The sequence below is a fragment of the Stigmatopora argus genome, chromosome 17, assembly GCF_051989625.1.
Source record: "Stigmatopora argus isolate UIUO_Sarg chromosome 17, RoL_Sarg_1.0, whole genome shotgun sequence".
Taxonomy (NCBI): domain Eukaryota; kingdom Metazoa; phylum Chordata; class Actinopteri; order Syngnathiformes; family Syngnathidae; genus Stigmatopora; species Stigmatopora argus.
In genome coordinates this window covers 12,996,957-13,019,839 of record NC_135403.1, presented here as the reverse complement: position 1 = coordinate 13,019,839, position 22,883 = coordinate 12,996,957, and the positions used below count along the sequence as shown (strand labels likewise).

Here is a 22,883-nt window from a genome sequence, read left to right as displayed (position 1 = left end):
ATTGTAAAAAATCAACAATTTTCAGGCCATTTTAAGGGTGCGGCTTATACGCAGATGCGACTAATATGCGAGAAAATATGGTACTTCAAAATGTGGTTTTCTTTTTTTCGTGAAGGCAAAGATTTAAAAAACATTTTATTTAATTTGGCTAAAATATTTTTGGTCTTTTTAAACATGTGTGACCGAAACACCTGCTAATGTTTCAGTGCATTACGTTTAAAAAAATGATAGCCTGAGAATAGTCACGGTGAAAGTGAAAATATGTTTTTATGTTTTTAATGGTATCACCTTTGACGTCTTCTGATGTCAGCCTGAGGCAAAAAAAAATATTGGACTCTCGCTCTCAGTGGCACAGAAGGGGAAGAAAGGTTCTTTTTTTATTTGATTTCTTTTCACTTTTCCACATCTTTTATCCACTATTTCAAAAAAAGCTTTTGATGTTCGCCCGCTAGGATGTGTGTGTGCGCACGTTAGCGTGTGTGTTCTCATTATCCAGCTTTCTTTGTGCGAAAGTGGCAATTTGAAGATGGAAAAACAGATGTGGACAGCGACTAAATGAATAATTCCCGTCCTGGGAGAAAATGGCTCATCGTCGCTCATCACAAATTAACTCGTTTTGACTGGCTTGCCGACAGAAACCCACTCGGATTCTTCTCCTCTTTTTTTTTTACCCGTTAAACAGACACGTCTTTTATCCCGCAGGCACGTTTCATTTCCTTTCTTTTTTTTAAGTACAAAATGATATGAGCAGACATGCCTGCTGATTGTAATCTCGTTCAAAAGGAGCCAAAATGGAGTCAGCGATACAGCATTGATTTATAGAGATGGATGTTTTATTGTTTTTTAAATGAAACGACTTCAAAAATGTTGTTTTTTGTCTTCTTTTAGATTATAAAAAGGGACATCTTGATCAAAATCTGGACTTTCACGCATGCTTGGGAAATGTGGGAGACAGCCAAAGCTGGAGGAGGAGCCTAAAAAGGTCAGAAACTTGATTATAAAAACATGACTTGGTTGAAGTCAATGATCTCATCTTTTAAGTTTCGCGTAACTTCGCTTTCACGAGCTCATACCTGTCAACTTATACGATATGCCCGTATTTTATACGGTTTTTGATCATTTAAAATTTTGTACGCCATATAACAACTTTTGTACGGGATTTTTTTAACTAAGTTTTTTTGCAAAACCGATCTGGTTTCACCCATTTCGGCTCTAATCTGGATCGTCTTGATCGCCGGTAGCAGATGAAAACCTCATAGTTGACTGCTAATGTTGTCATGCTAAGAGCGCCCTTTTCACTATATAAATATAGCACGTCCGCAAGCAATGTACCCAGACAGTCAAGCTGTCAGCGTCATACAGCGACATCTACAGAATGGTGAATTTAGTGCATCCTGATTGGGCGCTCTGTCCACTTTGGAGAAAATTTTAGACTTTTAAGTCCACCCTACGTGAGTAAATATGTGCTGTGTTGCATATTTTTTTTAATCGCTTAATAAGGGGAATTGCAATCATTCAAAAGGGAGCCGAGGTTGACAGGTATGGAAACTTGATTGTAAAGACGCGACCGCATTGGTTGAAGTCGATGATCTCATCGTTTAAGTTTCGTGTAACTCCGCTTTTACGAGCTCCGTCGAGACATTTGCGAGGTAATTCCGCCAGACGTAGACGACGAAGACTCCCGCCTCTCGGGAAACAGGCAGACGCAAAAGTCATTATCGTGCCGCCGCGTACGTGGGCTTCAAAACAAACTGTTGATTGTTAGTATAAAGCCATACATGCTTTGTCTCAGTTGCTAACACCTGCGTGCTAATTCCTGCATTCCACTCCATGTCATGATTGAATTTTAGACTTACATCCAGAAAGTTCTTCTCCATTTTGGGAATAACGGTAGACTGTAAAGAGATGGAAATATTTGGAGTCTTCCAAGAACATAGCAGACTGAGTTTTATGGCGTTTCTAGGACACTTGGTTTGGAAATTTACAGTCGTTTGCTAAGACCTGGTGCTAGTTTTTGAGGATTTTAGCATTACGTCCTTAAAGTTTTCACGTTTTGTGGCACTGTAGACGGCAAATAGATGGAAAGCTAACTGGAAGTATTTGCAGGCCTTCCAAACATGTAACAAAATTGTATATTTGTTTAACTTTCTCTAAAAATTATACCGTACTTTGCTTCAGCGTTTTTTGCGAAGACCTCAATGCTAATTCTTATCGGTCCATTTAACTATTAAATTTTAGCGTTCCATCCAGAAACTCTTGCGTTTTAGCCATGCATCTTGCAAGTTCTTTAAACTTTGGCAGCCAGCGGTGCAGAACTGTAGACCACAAAGGGATGGCAAGCTAACGGAAGTATTTGGAGACTCCAATGCACATAGCGGACAGTTTTATTGCTCTTTTATTGCATTTCAGTCTACAGGAAGCACTTTAAATGCCACTTGGACTCCCTGGCGACTGTAGAGTGTGACTTCTAGCAATGAAGCACGACCCTCCAGTTTTTTTTTTACCCCCCCAAGACGCCGACAACGGCGATGGACTCAAAGATCCAAGGAGGCTTTAATGCCTCCGTGTTAGACATTGGCCTCTCCGTGGAAATTTTTCCCGGCGAAATCCGTTCAGAGAGTCGGCCGGAACTTCCTCCGAAGTCGTGATGGAGTTAGCGAGAAACTCAACAGCATTGTTACAGTGAAATGCGATCATAAAACCCCCGGTCCTAAAAGACTGAAGTCAAACCGTCGTCAACAGATGGTGACATTCGCGAGCTTGAAGGTTGGCCCCCAAGTCGGAAAAGCACCTGTCAACAGGCGGGAAAGGGCCCGCGGGAACTTTATTAACCCGCGCTGACACGCGCGCCCTTTTATCATCAACAATGGATGACAGCGCGTACGCGCGCTTGTAAACATTTCATCATAGAGGACCTTTAGCCGTCTTGCCATCTGGAGCGTGTCACCTCCAAAACGCGGAATTAATTGTTTTTCTCCTCGTTCAGGATGCCGTTTATTTCAACTTTTATGGGCATTTGCTTCAATGGAGAAAGCAGAGTTGGAAGGATTGGATCTGGCACTGACAGCTTTTTTCCCGCATGGAATCAGGATCCTCCCACTTTGGATGCTTCTCAAGGTAGGACACTTTACACGTTCTAAAAATAAGCAGCCCTGCTCGTTTATTTGGGCGCAAAGACTTTCCTTCTTTTGACCCTCAACCTCGGCCAATTGCTCCCCTTATTAAGGATTGCAATTCCCCTTATTAAGCCATAAAAAATGTACAAATGCAACGCTGCACAAATTTACACACACAGGGCACACTTAAAAGTCGAAAAATTTTCCCCAAAGTGGACGGGGGGCCCAATCAGCTTCTGGAGATGTTGCTGTATGACGCTGACAGCTTGACTGTCTGGGTACATTGCTTGCTAACGCGCTATATTTATATAGTAAAAAGGGCGGTCTTAGCATAACAACATTAGCAATCAACGATGATTTTTTCGTCTGTTACTCGCCATCGAGACGATCCGGATTAGAGCCGAAATGGGTACAGAGAGATCAGTTTTACAAAAAACGTACAAAAAAATCCATATAAAAGTTGTATACGGCGTACACAATATGAAATGATCAAAAAAACGTATAAAGTATGGGAAAACCGTAAAAGCTGACAGGTATGAGCTATATTTATATAGTGCCCACATCATGCTAAAAGCATGACAATATTAGCAGTCGACTACCAGTGACCAAGAGCCGGATTAGAGCCGAAATGGGTAAAACAAGATCGGTTTTACAAAAAGCGTACTTATAAAAAATCAGGTCTAAAAGTTGTTATACTGCGTACACAATTTGAAAAACCTTTGTTGACAGGTATGGGCTTGGACATCTGTTGCCGTCTATGGTGCTCAAATAGTTGTATACTGCCTGTTGAAAGTGTCTATCATATGTGATGAGTTCTTAAGCAGCGTCATCGTGTGAGTCATTATAAGAAGAAGCTGCTTTTTTTTCCCCCAAATAATGATGCAACTTCTCATTAGAATTGCACTTAGACTCAATTTAATGACTCACCAAGAGTTGTTTAAGGACATTTGGTAGTCTTGACTCCATTTTATGAACTTCTGTTTATTAGTAAATATGGCGTGCTTGTTTCGAGAGTACCTCTGTAACCTAGTAAATCTACTTTTATGTACAAGAACTGTAAAAAAATGTTTGTTGTTGTTGCTGAGTGGTAAACCTGTGAAAATTCTGAAACGTTTTAACACAACCAATTTAAATGAATGTATGTATTCCATGGCTCTCCAATTGGTGGAAGAGGGAAACAAAATGGGAAAAGACGAAAAGGTGGAAAAGGGAAAACAAAAGGACGAAAGAGAGAAACAAAATGGGAAAAGGTGGAAAAGGGAAAAAATTAGGGTGGAAGAGGGAAAGTGGAAAAGAGAAAAATTAGGGTGGAAGAGGGAAATCATAAAGATATAAAAGGGAAAAGATAAGGGCCTAAAAGGAAAATCTAAAGAGAAATCAAAAGGGTGTAGGAGTGAAAACAAAAATGTGGAAAAGGGAAAAAAACAAGGTAAAAAGGGGAAAAGTGTTGAGATTGTTTTCCCCAAAAATAGTTTGAATGTTGCGGCAAAAATTGAAAAAGAGCCAAGAGAGTTGGACGGCAAAAATGTGATACCATACGAAGGTAGCTTTGCAACAACAACAACAAGTCACACGCAAACAATAGCGCGCACACAAAATTGCACAAAACACCCGCTCAGACACACGAGACTCGACAGGCGTGCTCCCCGAGGTCCAAAAGCGCCGGCAAACATTGTGAAGGAGGCCCGCGTTCCCAAAACAGAATCAAGCCGGCAGGGACAAGCGTAATCTAGCAGCCTTACTCCCAAATGTGTGCGTGCGTACAAGTGGTGACCTCCCGACAAGCGCTACAAGGTCCAACTCAAAACAAAAGCGCTTTTTCATATTCATCCTCATGCGAGGCTTTCAAAGAGATTAGCATCAGTCGTTTGGACGCCTGTGAAATGCTATTCTCTACCATGTCATGTTAAAGTATCTTTTTTAACTTGTGTTTTGCGCGTTGCGAGTCGTGAACTTGAGTGGGGTGGGCAAAAGTATCGGCAGAAAGTCGTTGGCGGCCAATGATGGTGCTAGATGTCCAATTTATTTATACAGGGAGGGACGAATGGACCAAAGATAGGCATTTACTGCCAGACTTCCCAGTTTGAATTAGTTCGTTAAAGCCAATGTTAGGTAAAAAGTCAACTTGTTAAGTTTATGCTATTGTTGTTGGCTGCTCCTGTTGAGTTTGTGTCGTTGTTGGGCCACTTCCTGTTGAGTTTGTGCCATTTCCTGTTGATTTTGGGTCACCTTCTTTCGGTACGGGCACGTATGGGTCACCTGTGTTAGATTTGGAGTCACATTTTGAGGACTTTAGGCCTTTCCCGAGTCGCTTCCTCTCTAGAAATATTCAGTTTTGTTTTTTCCGTAATATAAAAAATATATAAATTATATTTATATATATATATATATATATATATTTATATATATATATATATATATATATATATATATATATATATATATATATATATATATATATATATATATATATGTATATAATCTATTGAGTACCAATGATTTGTTTGCCCAGACGTCAAAATGCATTTTATGTAGCTAGGAATGTGTATGTATTCACGTCCTACCCAATATAATTTTTTACAATATATTTCTGCCGTACCTTTTTACGCCTGCAGTGGCGCCAGCGAGCCCAGTGAGGAAGACATTACTTGTCACCTTACTTCTGCCTTCAAATCCAAATAATGAGTCTGAAAACAGACCCTCCATCTCATCCAGACAAATTTTATTTTTATATCTGACACGGCGCGGGCGTCCGCGCCCGAGGGGTCCGCGCAAGGTCAACGGCGACGCGGACACGTAGGCGAAGATGAAAAATTGGAGACCGGACTGTCGAGTTTTCACTCTGCTCCTCGGCTGACACCACTTCCAATTAGGGAGGAGAAACAACAAGCAACATGAGATGGGCTGGCAAAAAATAGAACTCACTGGAGAAATAGACCGGCCACGGCTGCCATATTGGGACGTAGCAGCTAATCAATGAAGAAGTCACTTAAAAACAGAGGCGGTCCTAGCTCAAAGGTGCCTCCACAATCCTCCATTAAAATCATTTTCTCAACCGATCTTTCATCACAAGGGTCGCGGGTGGTGCTGGGGGGCTTATCCCACCAGGCGGGGGACACCCTGGTGGCCAGCCAATTGCAGTGCACCATGAGATGGACAACCAATCATAGCTAGAGGGCAATTTAGAGTGTCTAACCAGTCTAGCATTCATGTTTTTGGAATGTGGGAGGAAACCGGAGTACCCGGTGAAAACCCACAGGCCCGAGGAGATGATGCATGACCTGGATTCGAACCCAGGACCCTAGAATTGTGAGGCCGACCTATTCCCACTCATCCACCGCGTTGCCCGATTAAAATCATAGGAAATTAAATACATACATTTTTCCATTCATCTCAAATGCAACTTATCCTCACGAGGGTCACAGGGACAAACGTAGACAATCAAAAAAAGTACTATATTTTACTTTTCGTTTAATAATGCTACTTTATCCTCTGAGAATTTTTTTTTCCATATTAAGATAAGCAAAGTTTATAATGAACATTCAGCCAAGTCATTTTATACTGTATTTGTTTTCACTTCTTTGTGTGCCAAACTCTCTTTTGGTCCTCCACAAGACTTGATAAAGTCTCGGCGACACAAAATAAACGCCGTCCTCCATTGTGCTGACTCAGCCGCCCCTCCTTCTTCACGCCTCCTGGCCGGCCTTCATTTATCTGCCTGGGAAATAAGCAAATATTTAATGCATTTCTTCCCGACAAGCGACATTATTTTCACTGTATTTCGCCCGATAAACAATCCATTAAACCGATAAGGCGGCCGCATACCAATACGTCTCCCGCCCTTTACTCCGCCGCCCGCCCCAACCCTTTCAACCCGAGCGCCAACGTAAAACAACGGCAGCGTAAAATAATTGGCCGCTTTATCATCAGCCGGAAAAAGACGGGGACAAAAAACCAAGCGGCTGGTTTTCGTGTCTTTGTGATCTTGATGGAGGGAAAGTGATCTTAAGGGGAGCGATAGCGCTTATCACAGGCGGAAGGCCGGTAGACGCATGTTCTACTATCTGGGATGGAGGTTCGTTGGTGGCAACGGAGGGGCGGGCAGAGGGGGTGGTCCCGGATGCTTTGCACCTCGTAATAAATAAACGGCGACTATCTTTGGGCGGAAAAAAAATGAGACTGCGCAAAGTGTAATCCGAACCGCGGACGATGCTTTCAGGGTAATCAATCTGCAAAAAGGCTTTTAATGGAATCAATGCAGCAGAAAGCGGATTGATTTCATCACGGGGTGGTGGTGGAGGGGGCGCGGTTTTTAGACGTCAAACGTCATAGCGCCGCCAAGTAGGTTAATTGCGTATCGAGCAACGACGTGCGGGTGAATTTTTAGGATTTTGAGACATGTCCTTGAATTGGGTGGGGTGTTGATTGATAGTTTTTGAGTATGTTGTTTTGTGAATTATACTGGAACGCATTTTATGCTATTGTCTGATGCAGACTTGGCAAAATGTTACATGCGATCTGATTGGTCAAATCTAATACTGATTAGAAGATTTTTAAAAGGGAAGGTTTTAGTGGTTGCCGTTTCTAAGAAAAATAGCGTTGGTATCAAGTTAACATCAAGAAATAGACAAGTACTAGCTAAGCAGAAGCACTGGTGTCGAAAACTTAATGGGGCAATGCCAAAATGTTAGATGCAATCTGATTGGTCAAATGAAAAACTGATCAAAGATTTAAAAAAGTGAAGGTTTTAATGAGTTCCATATCTAAGAAAAATAAAGTATCACGTAAATATCAAGAAAAAGACAAGCAGAAGCACTGGTGCACAAAACGTAATGGAGAACGAGGCGCTAGGTTCGTTAAGTCCAAACTTTGTCGGTTGTGGACATCCTTGTCCTACTTTGTTATGTTTAAATCCGTGTTTAACCTCCTATAACCTGGCGTCCACATGTGTGGACATCACAATTTTGGTTGTCAAAGACTACAATGTTAAATTCTGGACTTCAAGGGCCTGCCGTCCACTTATGATCTGGACATCAGTTTTCTCAGAGACGACATCATGTAGAAAAATAATTCTTCATCAGGTCCCAATTAGCCTAAATATCAAAGAGAAAATAAAGTTCCCAAGTACTCCCGATACTCAAGTAGCTTTGCTACCGGCTGAGCGCGAAAACGGTATTAGCGATTGTTTGGTCACGCACTTTGACTATTTACGTTGCCCAGATGAGTAAATGTCAATGGAACGCTCAATATTAGCGTTTCTTGGTCCTCTTCTGACGGAGCGTCCTTCTATATTTACATGCTCTTTTTCTTGGTAATTCTTCCATCCATTCCGGCTACTAAAAGCTTCACCTAAGAATGGCTAAAGATAGCAAGCGCTCATTAAAGCTGCACGAGCATCCAGTCGGGCCTCAAGGTTTCTGGGTCACTGGGTGACTCGCTGACAAAAGCGGGGGTATTTTTATTCCTTTAGATATGTTTAGCAAAGTGGAAGAGATTTACCATATTTTCCGAACTATAGGTCGCAGTTTTTTTTATAGTTTGTGTGCGCCTGTGACTAATACTCAAAGGCAACGTATATTAGATTGGATAACTTTATTCATCCTGTATTCGGGAAATTTCATTGTCACAGTAGCAAAAGGGTGAGAATACAGACACAGAAAAAGACATTTTAGACATAAATAAATAGGTAATAAATAAGTTGATAAATAACTGAATAAATATATAAATAAGCATGTTGCTGATATATATACGCACATATATACACATATATATACATACATACATATATGTATACATACATATACACATACATACATATTCATACATATATAAATATATATATACATATACACATACATATATATTCATACATATATAAATATATATGTATATACATTTACACATACATACATATTCATACATATATAAATATATATATATATACACATACATACATATTCATACATATATAAATATATATATATACATACATACATACACATAGATGTACATGAATACATACGGTAGGTCTTAACACTCAACCTTTTGTTTTGTTAAAGAGCCTGACAGCTGTAATGAGGGTGCCGCAGTCTATCGCTGAATGTCTTTTATTTTGAGCGCTAACAGCTTGTGTTGTAATATTAGCAGATTCCTATCGATCCATTTTACTTTATCGTATGTTTGATCAAGTTTTCCGATGTAATCGAAAAAATTGTCCTCCAAAAAATTACTTGTACTCCCTCTAGTTCAACTTTTATATGATATCTCCGTCATAAAAACATTATATGGTATCCTCGTCATTATGTATTTATTGGCTGGTGTGACTTATACTCCAGTAGGGTGACTTATTCTCCAGTGGGGCTTGTAGTACGAAAACTGCGTAAATGCCCTAACATTTTTTTTCGGATTGGTCGAAAACCGCCAAACCGTTTGATTTCATTCCTTCGCCCAATCCAAATGGATTGAATGGCTGGCGCCGTCAATGGCAGCCAATGAGTGAACTGATTCTGAGTGAACCGATTCTGCCACTGACTTGGCGACGTCGTCACATTAAGTGGATCAGGCGAGCAGACATGTCTCTAGCCCAGCACCATGTGGTCTCCTTTTGGCCTGAGGGACGGCGAGCAGCTTGTGGGAGAGGAGACTTTATCTAATCAATACTTTGCAATCTGGCGTCATCTGCTTCATATTGATACAGTGCGCAGACGCTTCCTCTGCAAGTCGATCAAAGCTCTAAATCCGGGTCTATTTCTGAGTTATGCCCATTTCAAAACTAATTACCATCCCGAAGATTCCAGGAGAGTCAAGTTTAAACTGGTCCAACTTTAAAGGTCTACTCTAACCAAAGTGGTACATTCCCTTCCATTTTTCTAGGCCAAACTTATTCTCTCTAATCACCTTGTCTGGTCTCGTTCCGTAGTAGTTTTGACACAATATCTGGGCCACGGGGGCGACGTGACTGGTGTTTACGCTGTTACCAGGACACGCTTGATAGCTATTCCAATCACGAGTCCAGGTATCCATAGCGTCCACCTTTTTTTCCCCCTGGAATGATTTTCTGAGATACTCTAACATTTGGCTGTTGAGTAAATTTGGGTCTCTCAGGCTAAGAGAAGGGTAGGCGGAACAAAAAAAGACAGACAGGCTAGTTGTTTTGACTGCTGCTGATAGCGCCAGGAGGAACGTGTTTTGACTGTCGTATTCAATCCGACTTTGCTGTGAACCTGCGGGACACTGGCTACGTTGGCGAACTTGTCGGCTAGTACTACGGCAAAAACTCCCTCCAGGGAACAGGAGGTATGCAAAAAAAACTGACAATTCGATACAAACATCAGAATTATGGCTTAGTAGTACAATACACTCACTCAAATAACTGTTATCGAGTGTACTGTGCGGTGGGGAGTTGACTTGTGCCTCCCCCACACGCTAGCCTGCAGGTTATGCTAATTACGGCTAATACTGTAATCATGTACTTGGACCAGGGCTGGATAAAATGTCAAAACTTCCTAAAACAAGATTTAAATCAACCAGTTTAGTTTAAATATGTTTTCTGGTTAAATTGGGGTTATTCCAGTCCTTTGGCGTCGTCCATTTTTCGACAAAAGTCAGATCGGATCAGTGTTCCGAACTGCTCTCGACTGTTTGGTACTGTACTGAGCAAATTGTAAAGTAGCCATCCCAACCAGCACGTCCTCCATTTTGTTGTTGGACTTTGTGACCTCTGAGCAGATGCCGCCCGAGGGCTCAACCGCTACCTTTTAGCGGTTCAGTCAAACCGCCCCTCCCGTCGCCTTACTTCCGTCCCCGCAGGGCCGCGGGTCTGACAAGGGCCAGCGATTTTACTGATTCCGCCGCCAATCGGTGGTCCCTTTCAGGCCCTGTCAGGCAGACGGGACGTTTGCCGGCGTGTCACTTCACGCTCCCCCGTGCGAACGGCGCTCCGTCGGTACCGTACTGACCCGTGACATTCCGCATATGGCACCCGAGGCGTCACCCGTCAGTTTTTGACAAGTGGTGCTGTTTCGCTCATGCAAATTGGGCTCCGCGTGCCCTTTTTGTTTCCCATTTCCACATCCCGAGGATTTGGGTTACACGGCGGACTAGGGGCGGCCCCCGCGTCGGCGGCGCGAGAGCGAAGGACGGAATCCGCCGCCGCCGGAGGCGCGCCGCGGGCTACGTCTGACATCCCTTTCTCTGACGGACTGATGAGATTACCCTGACGTTTTTTTCCCCCGTCCCAACTTAAATTGCATTACCAGCTGGATCTTATGTTAGGCAGATCTCCGCATTATTCTCCGGGGATTTAAGTTCCATTTTACCCGCCGCCTCGTTCTCTTCCGGCACTGCCGGGGATGAGATGGTCTTTGCATGTATTATCCGTATCAAGTCTCCGCACATCGCGTCGCGGCCTGCGTCGGTCGGCGTGGCCGCTTTTGGGGGCCCTTCCCCCACGGGTCAGCCGGCGGACCTTTGATTAGTCAACTATCCTTGCACGGCCCAGCGTTAGCACGACAAAGCGCGCGAGCGGCGGCGCCCGAGGGTCGCTGATAATTAAAGATAAGCAATGTGAAAAGCAAATCCAAACATAGACCGTGAACCGTACAGATTGGGGTCAGGAGAGCATGTTTTTAATGCCACTCATTTGCATTCACCCTTTGCAGTTTCACCTTGACATTTAAGGTTAACCAGCAAATTACGAGCGAGGTTGGGGGGGGTCGAAGCTATGTTTGCGTTCCCGCGTATGGAGCTTCCGCATAATTGTCCCGATTAGTCTCAAAGGCGGTGAGTCTGTTCGCTCGGTACGCCGACGCCATCCTGTCTTGTCTTTTACCGTCATGTTTCTCTATTTTTCGCGGCAGAGTGAAAGTGGCGCAATGAAAAGATAAAGAAAGTCGCGCTGGAGTCTAAGTTGCATTTTGGAAGGGAACTTGTTTCATTTACCAGAAACCAAAACCGACCATTACACGTTAAATTATGGTAAAATGGGGAACAATAGACAAAATAAGCAGCTGTTAATGGAAGATATTAACAGCCTAAAAAACATAACGTAAGGGGATGTTGGCGATCAGAGTGAATAAAATAAGACATCTAAGTCACACAGTACTTAAAAAATACTACCGTCATTCAATTTATCAACAATTAATCAATTATCGGATTAGTTGACAACTATTTTGATAGTCGTGCAATCATTTAGAGACCTTGTTGACCTCAGAATACCAAACTAATATTTTAAAGAGCATTTTCAGGGCCTCACAGCGTTCATTGGATCGGCTTATTTTCTAAATTCATCTAAAAAGTTTTGACTCGAAATTAACGAAAACAAAAAGAGATATTCGCTGATACAAATAACAATAATAAGTAATCATGAGTGTTTGTCTTTGAGCTCTGCATGTATGTTTCTAAAATCATATCTGTTAAAAACGTTCTTGAATGCGCAATTGTTTTTGAATAAAACACAGAAATCACACTTGCCTAATTGCTATAATCAAAAAGAGTAAATAACATGAGCTATTTATCATCCGCTATACCGAAAAAAAATAGAATTGGCAATTAGTCGACTATCCAAATAATTTGCGGCAGCCCGCTGCTTCCTCAGTCCCGGTCATTTTTCATGTAGAACACGTAAAAAAGCCACCGAGCTATCCATCCATCCATCAATCGTAGTGCACGATCAAGCTGGAGTGTTTGAAAGCTAATTATCCCCCCAAAAAGGGAAAAAAATTAAACGTCGATGGTTATAATTCACCTTTCCCTGAGCTTCATTTCCTGCCAAGCAGGAAATGACACTTGAGGAGCTTTTAGAAGAAATGACGAGGCCACGCTGAGAAATGGAGGTGGTAAATCAGCTTGGAAACTGAAGGTTTTGCGAGGGGGCGTGGACCTTTTTCAGATACGCCGGTGACATCAGTCAAGGGAAAGAGCGCCTGGGCGCTCCGAGACGGCGTCCGACTCAGATAAATGATACTAAATGATACGTTTGGTGTGTGTGTGGGTGTGTGGGTCGGTGTGGCGTGCCGTCACGCTGGCTATGCAAAGCAGAGGCGGGCTCGCAGGTAGCGCACGTACACTGTGAATTATTTCGGGTAAGCGGCTCAGGGACGTTGGCGCTGACCTTGAATCCGCGGGAGGATAAAGATCTTCTCCATATTCATCCCCATCCGGACACCATGACTTAGCAATCATTAAAACGCTTATAGATTTCCGCTTCTGGGCCTCCGCCATTCATCACATGCGCCTACGTATTAGCTCGACGGTTAGCCTTTTTCAGGTTTTTAGAAAAGGCTGGGAAACGAGAAAAGACAGAAACCACTTTTGTGCCAAGGTCCGATACAATTACAAAAATCCTTCGGTGGCAAGTGTTTTTCGTTGATTAGGATTAGGTTAACCCTGCCGTGGATGACGCCAGATGTTCGAACCATTTGCACTGGGCGAGGTAGGCAGCCAATCAAGTTTCACGGTAGATGCCGGAATAGAATTTTTGCTATAATTTGATCACAGATTAGCCTATTGAACTCACATCTGCGGGGCAGGCGACCTGAAGGGAAGAGAAAGGGCCGAAGGTCGCAGAGGTTATAAGGACAGGGAGTCCTCGACCTATGAGGTTTGGACTTTGTGATGCCCGGTGTTTCTGCTTAGTTAGCGCTACTGCTTGTCTGGCTGGGAGTATTTTTGCTCTTTTCGCCCTCCTTTTTTTTCAAATTACGCCCCCAAAGGTGAAAGCTGGATCTGACAGGATCAGTGAAAAAAAAAAACAATTGACAGGGGAACAAATTTTTATATCCCAAAAGAAGGAGGGAGGTGAGAGTCAGAGTAAGAGTATGTGACAATGACTTGCTAGTCAAGCAGTCAAACAGGTAACCTAAGATTACGGACAGTATTTTAAAGAATCATATTTTTGTAAATGTTATTTTGCAATAGCGATGTCTTGAGTGTCTTGTTTTCTGGGATGGCCCTAATGTCCAGGGGTGTCAAACCGATTGCGCAGATGGCCGTTGTGGGTCCTGGTCTTTGTTCCAACCGATCGATCCAGTGCCGACAGTTTAACCAATGAGGTATCTTCTAAAATAAGTAGCACCTGACTTTAATCACTTGCAAAAGGTATCTTCTTGTTCAGTTGGAATGAAAACCTGCACCCGGCTCTTTGAGGACCGGTTTGACGCCCCCGCCTCGCGTAAGAAAGGGAGCTGTGGCCTAGTGGATTGTTTTATCTGCTTTGGCGTGACGTGATTTTCCTCAGAGTGCCCCTTTAGTTAAATCCTATTGACTGGCTCACGAAGCAGATTGAAGGTTAGAAACAGTTTCCATGTGGCGCCTTCCCTTCTGGATGGCGCGTTAGGATTCAAAGTCCAAGACAAGGCTCGTGCTGTAAGCCGCCGTGGCAGACTGACGAGTGCAGATGGGATGCCCGTGAAGCAGAGCTCCATTTGGACATCAAACGCAGGCTACGAGATTGTGTGTCGGGGGGGTTGGCCCGGGGGCTCCACATGTCAGGACGGAACGGTGTCCTGACTCCATTTCCACTCCTCCTACGCGACTCCCACGCATGTCGCAACAATGCGGCAACAGACTTCATTCCATTACGAGCTGCCCCAACCCCCTCCGTGACTCTTTATCCTCAATCTGCTCTTGTGACGGAAACCGGAGACTTCTAGTGGTTGAACTGATTCAAAGGGTTACCGGGTCCTCGGCACGCCCGGAGGGCTCGGAGACCAATCGTTGATGTGTCTTTGAGAGGTTAATAGACGTCACCGCCATCTGTGGGAACAATTCCAATGGCTTCTTCGGGCTCCGTGAGGAGGAAGTGAAAGTGGACTAGATGGAAATTAAATGAATGATGGCCGGGGTCCGGCGCAGGTCTGAATAGAATTGGAAAGTCAGCGTTTCGTATGCGAGTTTGAGAGAATGATAAACTGATTGTTGGGAGCGTCTAATTTCAATTGAATGAGAAGATTGACCCTTGAGGGAAAAAAACGCAGGTTCTTCCATTTTAAGATTAGATTAAAATTTGGGATACGTTTCAGTTAACCCTTGACGGAGGAAGTCAGTATTTTTGGGAAATAACATTTTCATATTTTGGCTCCAGTAGGCTGCAAAATTAACATTTGCTATTCATGTAATCGGCTCTCAGTTAGAATCATATTATTTTGCCTTTCTTGATTATTAAATATGATGTTACTCTTGCAGTTATACTAGTTACGTTATGATTTATGAGGGCTGATTTGAAATTTGTGCCGGCTGGGTTCACTTTCCTTATCAGTATCTCCCATATTTTCCTTGTGTTTTTGCCACCCTGTGAGAGTGTGACACATTTCCAAAAGGTGCTAGTTGGGTTAGATCATCATAAATATGTCATTGCCACCTTAAAATGTATGGATTTAGGGCAGAGTGCAGAACTGCGAACTGCTGATTTCGTAGTGTTTAACGTGCGAGATGCTGTAAAAAAAATGAGTCCTTAACCGTGTTGGACCCTTTCAGGTTTTGCTATGAGGTCTTCTAGACCCAACTAGGACTTGACTGACTGGTGCTAATGGCCGAAACGATTTTTGGGACAGTACTGAAGACATAGTGAGATATTTTGACGGGAAACGTTACTGTTTCCTGCTCTCGATTTGACAATTTGAGGTTTCTTGACGTTTATGGATCTAGAAACAATCGAGTATGTTGATTGTGGACCCTCTTTATACTTTGACAACGACGTATTCAGGTTCTGGTGGCTGCAAAATAATTTAATTATGTCGTGGGTCCCATTTGTATTCGTTAATTACACTTACAATGTGATTTTAAATGTTAGCGCTGGTAGACGTCCAATCTGTTTAAACTGGGAGGGTGCTATTGTGGCAGTGATTTAAAACAGGAAAAATTTACACAATAAATGGCAGTTTGAACGGACCTTTTTCTTTAAAAACTTTTTAATTGGTGGCACTCGACATCTTTAATCGCAAAGGACCATTTTTTTATCTTTCGTTCTTATTTAATAGCAAAGCAGGCGGGGGAGCTTGTTAGCAGACACGGTTTTTTTCTTTTTCTAACACGTGGAGAGGCCAAATAGGTCGCCGTGACAGCCAATCATTGGTTTGGTGTAAAATGGAGGAAATCTCAAGCATCGGTCTGCCTTTTTTGCAGTGAATTATTCAACAAAAACAAAACAATCACCAAATGAAAATGTGTGTTTATTCTCATCATCATTGCGCGCAAAAACCACCGGCTGACTTTTTCACTCTTTCGCTGAGGGAGCCACGAGATGAAACAAAATAACTTAGACGAGTCAGACTCTTGCACTCCTTTCATCTCTGAAACTACAGGTTTTTTTTCACATGACGTTTTTATTTCCAGCACTTTTATTTGCTACCTCGCCGCTAAATTAGCGTCCTTAATACAGACATAATTGTACATGGCCGTTTGTTTGTATTTTTACGTCGCATTATGGCTCATGTTGGGGTTTTTTTCTCCAAGGAATCAATATGACTTGTGAAATATGAACCTACTAATTATATTTCAATCCATTTCTGGTAATGATCGGGACACGGGAGTCAATATGGCACCATCGAAACGATCCAACCACGGACTGGTAAGAAGTCCCCATCTGTTCGCCGGCCTGCTGACGGACAAACAGATGGAAAAATAAACTTGAATAAAAAGCTCCAGGATATCTTTGTATTTTTAGCTTGCGGTTAACTCAATGGCACAGCATATTCAATCCGTTTTGACTGGGAGGGGCCAATGAACCAACGTTCAAAAGCCAGTTCATGAAGGTCCATTAGCGATCAACCACATGGGGCCGATTGCGCTGCGTAGTTGTTCACGTGGCGCTAACGTGGCCTTTAGTCATCAACCTAATGACTTTGACGGTGAATCTAATTAAGAAATATGCCAACGTGTGGCGCGGTCAATGACGGGCTAGCTCCCACCGCTGACCCGCGCGGCTATTTCTCCCCGTTTAAGCTCGGGCAAGAGACAAACGGCCAATCAGGCGGCCACGAATCGCCCTCCGACGGCGGTGGTCGCCGGCTAATCACGGCGCGGTGTTGATTAACTGAAATTAAACATCTTTAGGCGGCGCGCAACCCGATTGAAATTATAATCAAAGCGTAATGGTGGCCCGTAGAAGGTGCTAATCAGACTCCTGAAGGTCTTGAATGTTACATATGGACAATCTTGATCTTTGACGGGAATGCATAAATACTTTGTTCAGGATGCTATTAATAGCAGTTTTTCATGATGACTTACTAGCTTGTTGAGGTTAAGGGTTAGCGTAGCGCTTTGTGGAAGTCGCCGGAACTTTTGATTTGTCGTTGAACTGTGCTTAATTAATCTGAATGAATATTTGTCCGAAATGACTTCAATCCCAAAGACCATAAAGAGCCAAGACCAAACTAATATGAAATAATGACTTGTCTTGACTTAAATTCATTCGCCAGGGGGCGTCCTTATTAACCGGAGGCTGACCGAAACGACCACAGAACAAGTCCCCTCCCCTGCCAATCTCTTGCACGAAGTGGCTCAAACGTGCCAGGAATCCCGGCCAATCGCCGGCGGGCCAATTCCGCTAGCGAGTCCACGGTCGGACTTGCGTCCGAGCCAATAAGGGGGTCAGGCGTGGACCAGTCCAACTCCTGACGCCCGCACTAGAGTTGACCCTCGTTGGCCGCCGTCCGTCTTCGATTGGCCCGGAGGAGTCCGCGGCAGATGGCCGTCATACTCGGCGGGCCGCAGATAACGGCCATTCATCAAAGCATTAGAGCACCGCCGTAGAAGAAGGCCGGCGGACATGCATCATGCACCGCTCCCAAATGTAGCCCATAAATAATTCAGCCGCCTTAGCGGCCCCGGGCCAGTCTAGCTGGACGCCGTATTTTCCTAAATAAGACTGTTTATAGGCGCCCATGTCAGACGCAGCCACCCTTGCCCACTGGCTCGTTTAGCTCGCCTGACCTTTTTGGGGGGTTTAGTTTTTTATCTGCCACTAAAGGACAGGGAGAAGTGGAAAATGGGCACTGAAGAAGAAAAACAGGTGGCCAAGATTGCGACTTAAAAGTCAGAATTCTAACAATCTTGGCCACATTTGGTCAGAAACGTGGCCCCGGCTGAACTTAGCATGAGACTTCTTGTTGTCAGGTGCGTGGATGGACTGCTACCTGCAGGCACTTACTGTTTAAGCAGCTTTCTTTCCTCCTGGGACGCGGTCATAGCACCCCCCCACCTCCTCCTCACCGGCAATTAATCACACAGCGGTGTCACGGCGCTTGCCAGATGCACTCTAGGAGGACCTAGCGGCCGCCATCTCTGAAAGCCGACCCCCCTCAACCTCCCTGGCGAATTCATCCTGATTTGAAACCCTACCCCGGTCCAAAAATAAGGGTTTAAAACCCTAATGCCGCATTGTAGCCCAACCTGAAACCAACGTCCCTTTTAACCAGGTGTTCCCGTGGAGGTTAAATCTCAATCTGTCGCCGACACGCGCTGCCGATGGCCCGTCCTGATATGGCGCTGCTCAAAGACACGGTGACACAAACCCATCCGCGCCCTAATCGGCGACGCCATCGCGCAGCGTCATCAGAAACTCCTCAGTCGTTGACGAATCAATCGTTGTAATCGGCAGCGCAAAAAAGTCGGGGCCACTTAGAGCACCGTGGATGAGGTTTCCCGTCGCGCGCTCGGACTGTGGTGGCGCGTTTAGGCTGAAGAGGGTGGGGGTGCGAGGTAGTGGCGTGGTAAACAGGTGGCGGTGGCGGTTTGCCAAGCTACGTACTAGCAAATGGGCTCGAATGTTCAAACAGATGTTGTGCCGAGCGGCGCCTTGATTGAAGCCACGCACACTCTGCTTTCAAAGTGCGCCGGAGCGTGACCAACACTCACCCGAACAAAACGCAACGCTGCAAAAACACACTTGAAACCCAATCACACACACTCACCTTGGCTAGGAACGCTCTTAAAATAGGCCTTTAAACTCCAATTTCAGAAGAAACTCCGAGACTTATTTGAAAACAATCTTGAAACCTGACCCTGGTTCAAACCCCTGCCTTAATTTACATTTAACAAATATATACATCAAAAAACATTGGAAGGGGATACAGAAGTAACCCAAAATAATAATACATGAAAAACAGGAACCATATTTTTCCGTCTATACGCCGTATTTGTCCCTAAAAAAAAATGATGACTGAATCAAGATTACGGCTTACACTAGAGCGCTACAGACACACTTCCTGGTTGTACTGCTCACGTGACTTCCTTTTTGAATTTGTCTTTGTGCAGGCAACACCCTTTAGAAATGTCGAATTATAAATCCATTTATACAGTATCTCAGGAATAAAACTTGCGATGATTTTTCTTAAGATTTTCCCTTCAAAGTAACACTTGAATATGGAGGTGAAAATTGTGAATCAAGGGGCGGCTTATACGTGAGAAATTGTCAAATTCAACTAATATGCAAGAAAATACGGGGGGAATAAATCATAAAATGTTATTTTATCCACACACACGCTCACTGGTACTGGTACTCTCAAATAAAACCCTGTTTAGAAACAGTTACACCTCGTACTTGTTATAAAACTCAACTTCTGACTCAGGACAAAAACGCGAGGAGCCTTAAAAAGTCACCCTGTGGGTTCATTTTCAAGAATGAGCCCACAGAGAGCGGCAAATCTCGAAAACCGCCGGAAAACAAGTCGCCTAGTGATAACGGTTGCGTGTAGCAATTACCATTTTTGGCTTTGGCTACGCTTCTAAAGGTGTGGGTGTGTGCGGCGCTAAAGATGAGGCAGCGGGATGAAATTGATGCGACCTTGAGCGTACGGCAGGTAATTGCGAGGTGAGGCGTATAACTAACGAGCATGTTGGGCACCACCTGTGAGAAGCCGACGCCCCGCCGAGACGCAACAGCAATTACCGGAAAGTGGGTGACGCGCACGGTGGATTTAAGTTCTGGTTGCCCTTCGCAGCGGCTTTCCGGCGGTAAAACCCAACTTGGTTTCTGTGCCTCGACACCCAATTGGCTAGCCAGACCCCGAATGATCACGATTGGGTGCCATTGAATGCCCTAACGTTCTGAAAACCCTCATCTGAAACCCCAAACAACGCAATTTTCTCACTCTATTTCTCTAAGGACATTCTTACCGTTACCAAAAGGAACCGGTAGAGATTGACCTGAGATTTGGAGGTCATCCAAAACCCCGACCGTCGCCCCGAACGTTTACACCCCTGAACAAAGCGCCTCGTATTAAGCAACTCCCTTGCCCTCGATGGAATTATCAGCCTATTTGTCGCGAGATGCGGGAAGCCATCGGGATGGCGGCCCCTCTCAGACGGAAGATGGGCCCCCGTGATACGCAACCGTAGATCCTCAGGGGGCAAACCGTCAGGCCAGAGGATTTAGAGTGCCATCCGTCATCTTTTTCGGCGGAGCAGCTGCGACTTATTACCAATACCGGCGCCCTTAGATTCATCATAAACGGGGCAGCTGTTGTTCCCGTTGACGCAAAAGGACGCCAATTGTCAGTATTTCCTCCTGTACGGATCCGGCCCGACTCATGCTCCATCTTCTCCGATTGGCTAACGATCCATCCGGAGCGGTCGGGGAAATATCCGTCTCAGTTAGCGCCGGCGCGGGGGAGTTTGAGGGATCGGGAGTGTGAAATCGATACGGCTATCAAGGATTGCTGACGTGATGTATGCTCACTCCACCTGAGCGGTCGTGAGGAGTTGAATCTAGGCTACTTAAAATAAGTTGATCTCCACTTATTGTTTTTTTTTTACAAGCTAAACACTGAGTAAGATGTAGTGTAGTGGAAGCCTTTAAGTCGGAGCTTTAAACGCTTGTTTTGCTGACTCGGCAGGACGCCTCGTTGGGTCGGGAGCTTTTCAACTTTTGGACTTAACTCTGTGGGTGTCCCGAGAGTGGGTTCAAGATAAAAAATAAAAAAATTAAAATACACGATGCGAGAATGCTACTCATAGCGTCCAAAAAAAATAAGTTCTTACAACGGCTCCGTTCGATCGCCATTAAACACGTTTAAACTCAAAACACTTAAATTTCCTTTCTGAACTTTTAATGTATTTCTTAGTTCTGCATCTTGAAGCGAAATTAAATTGTACTTCATGAAAATATGTTGCGTCAATAGCAAACTCTGACTTCTGAGATGAATGGCGGTCCTTGGATTTGTTTTGAATGAATGGTTGCCCCTACCAATATGGCCGCCCTCTAGGTTTACATTTTGCCCTTATCTCTCTTCCTCTTTCGCTATATCTTTTAGCAAATGTCAATTTGACCTCGAAATAATACCTTCAAAATCTTTACCATCCCGAATAAACAAATAAGAATTAAAAATTACAAATAAAATCGTGTTTTTGTAAGTACAATCACCCCAATATGCCTCATATTGCACTTTTTTAAATACAAAAAACTACCACTAATGACAAAGCTCACGCCTGTCGTGAAAAACGGAATTTTAGATTTTGCTCGAACCTTTTCTAAAATAACCTAAAATAACGATAACTCGATTTTGAGTCATTTACAAAAATGATTTTCAGGTAAATATTTGAAATTAGCATCAGACCGTACGATTACACCTGCAATTACAAGTGCTAATCTGAAAGCTCCCGCTATTCTGCTCGCTCGGTGGCAAGTTGGCGTCGTCATTCTTTTTCAATCCCGGATTTAGCGGCGCGGCGGCATTGTCTGAGCATGCACGCCTAAACGAAGGAGTAGATTTTGTTAATGAAAAAACCGCAACAGATGGCGGGCGCTACACCCGCTCCCCGCAGAGCTTCGCCGTTTCCTGCGGATTAAGGTCATTTTTTGCCGGCTTTTTCAATTTGGAAATTCATGCTCGGAGGGAGAGGAAGTGGCGAGCTGCCCGTTAGATTCTCAGGAAAATGTAAATGTCAACCACGGCGTACTGGAAATGCGCAGAAATTAAAACGCGGGGAAAGAAAGACCATCAGGTCCCTGATTGTCTTTTGTGCAGTTTCAAAAAAAAACGTGCCGTCTCTTTAAGAGCGGCAAATAGATTCTTTTGGAGTAAAATGTCTTTTTTTTGTCCTTGCGCCGCCAACAGACTCGCCGCAATGTCGTTTGAATGTCAACGCTTGAATGGAGCAATTTTGCACGAGACAATGGCCAATTTCCAGCCGACAAATTACATTCCATTTTTTTTCTCCCGCGGCTAAGTGAATTGAAAGTTGTCCTGCCTGGGCTCGCTTTTAAGGGAAACACACATGTATTGCATTTGTTTGGGTTTTTTTTGTGGCATGTGACAAAATGGCGCATTTGCGTTGACCGCGCCGCTGCGTTGGGGTGACAAATATGAATTATTGTAGCTCAGGGAGAAGCAAATATTGTCGCCTGCCGCCGAGTGCATGTTTCGGCACCCTCGACGGCAGTTGGCGTCTAATCCGTTTTGGACTGGGAGGGGAAGCCCTTCCAGTCAAAACGGATTGGTCGTCTATAGCCATCAATGGTAGCCAGTGAGCCACCCCAACTTTGCATAATATTATTTGGATCATGTGATTTTTAAAAATCTATTTTTGTCTCTTTAATCGCCAATCATTTTTATTTGTAATACATTTATAATTTAATATTTTTAATGACTTCTCATTTTTTATTTGAATAAGTAAATGTGTCATTTTAATATTTGCTTTGAAGCTTAAATATGGTATCATGTTTAATATTTTAGTCATTTTGTGTCCGTATCTTGATGATTTAACGCTTTAAAAATAAACTAAAGTGTATTTGTACGTTGCAAACATTGTCGCAACAAACACAATTTT

General features: G+C 43.7%; 1 protein-coding gene across 1 annotated transcript in view; it reads left to right on the top strand.

Annotated features, from left to right (window-relative positions):
• Positions 1 to 902: 902 nt before the first annotated feature.
• The window catches only part of cdh6 (cadherin 6), a 106,681-nt gene continuing 84,700 nt past the window's right edge, over positions 903 to 22,883 (top strand). Inside the window, exons 1-2 of the mRNA XM_077623736.1 lie at positions 903 to 982; positions 2,987 to 3,117. The gene's annotated coding sequence lies outside the window, so the exon portion shown is untranslated. The remainder of the gene's footprint in view (positions 983 to 2,986; positions 3,118 to 22,883) is intronic.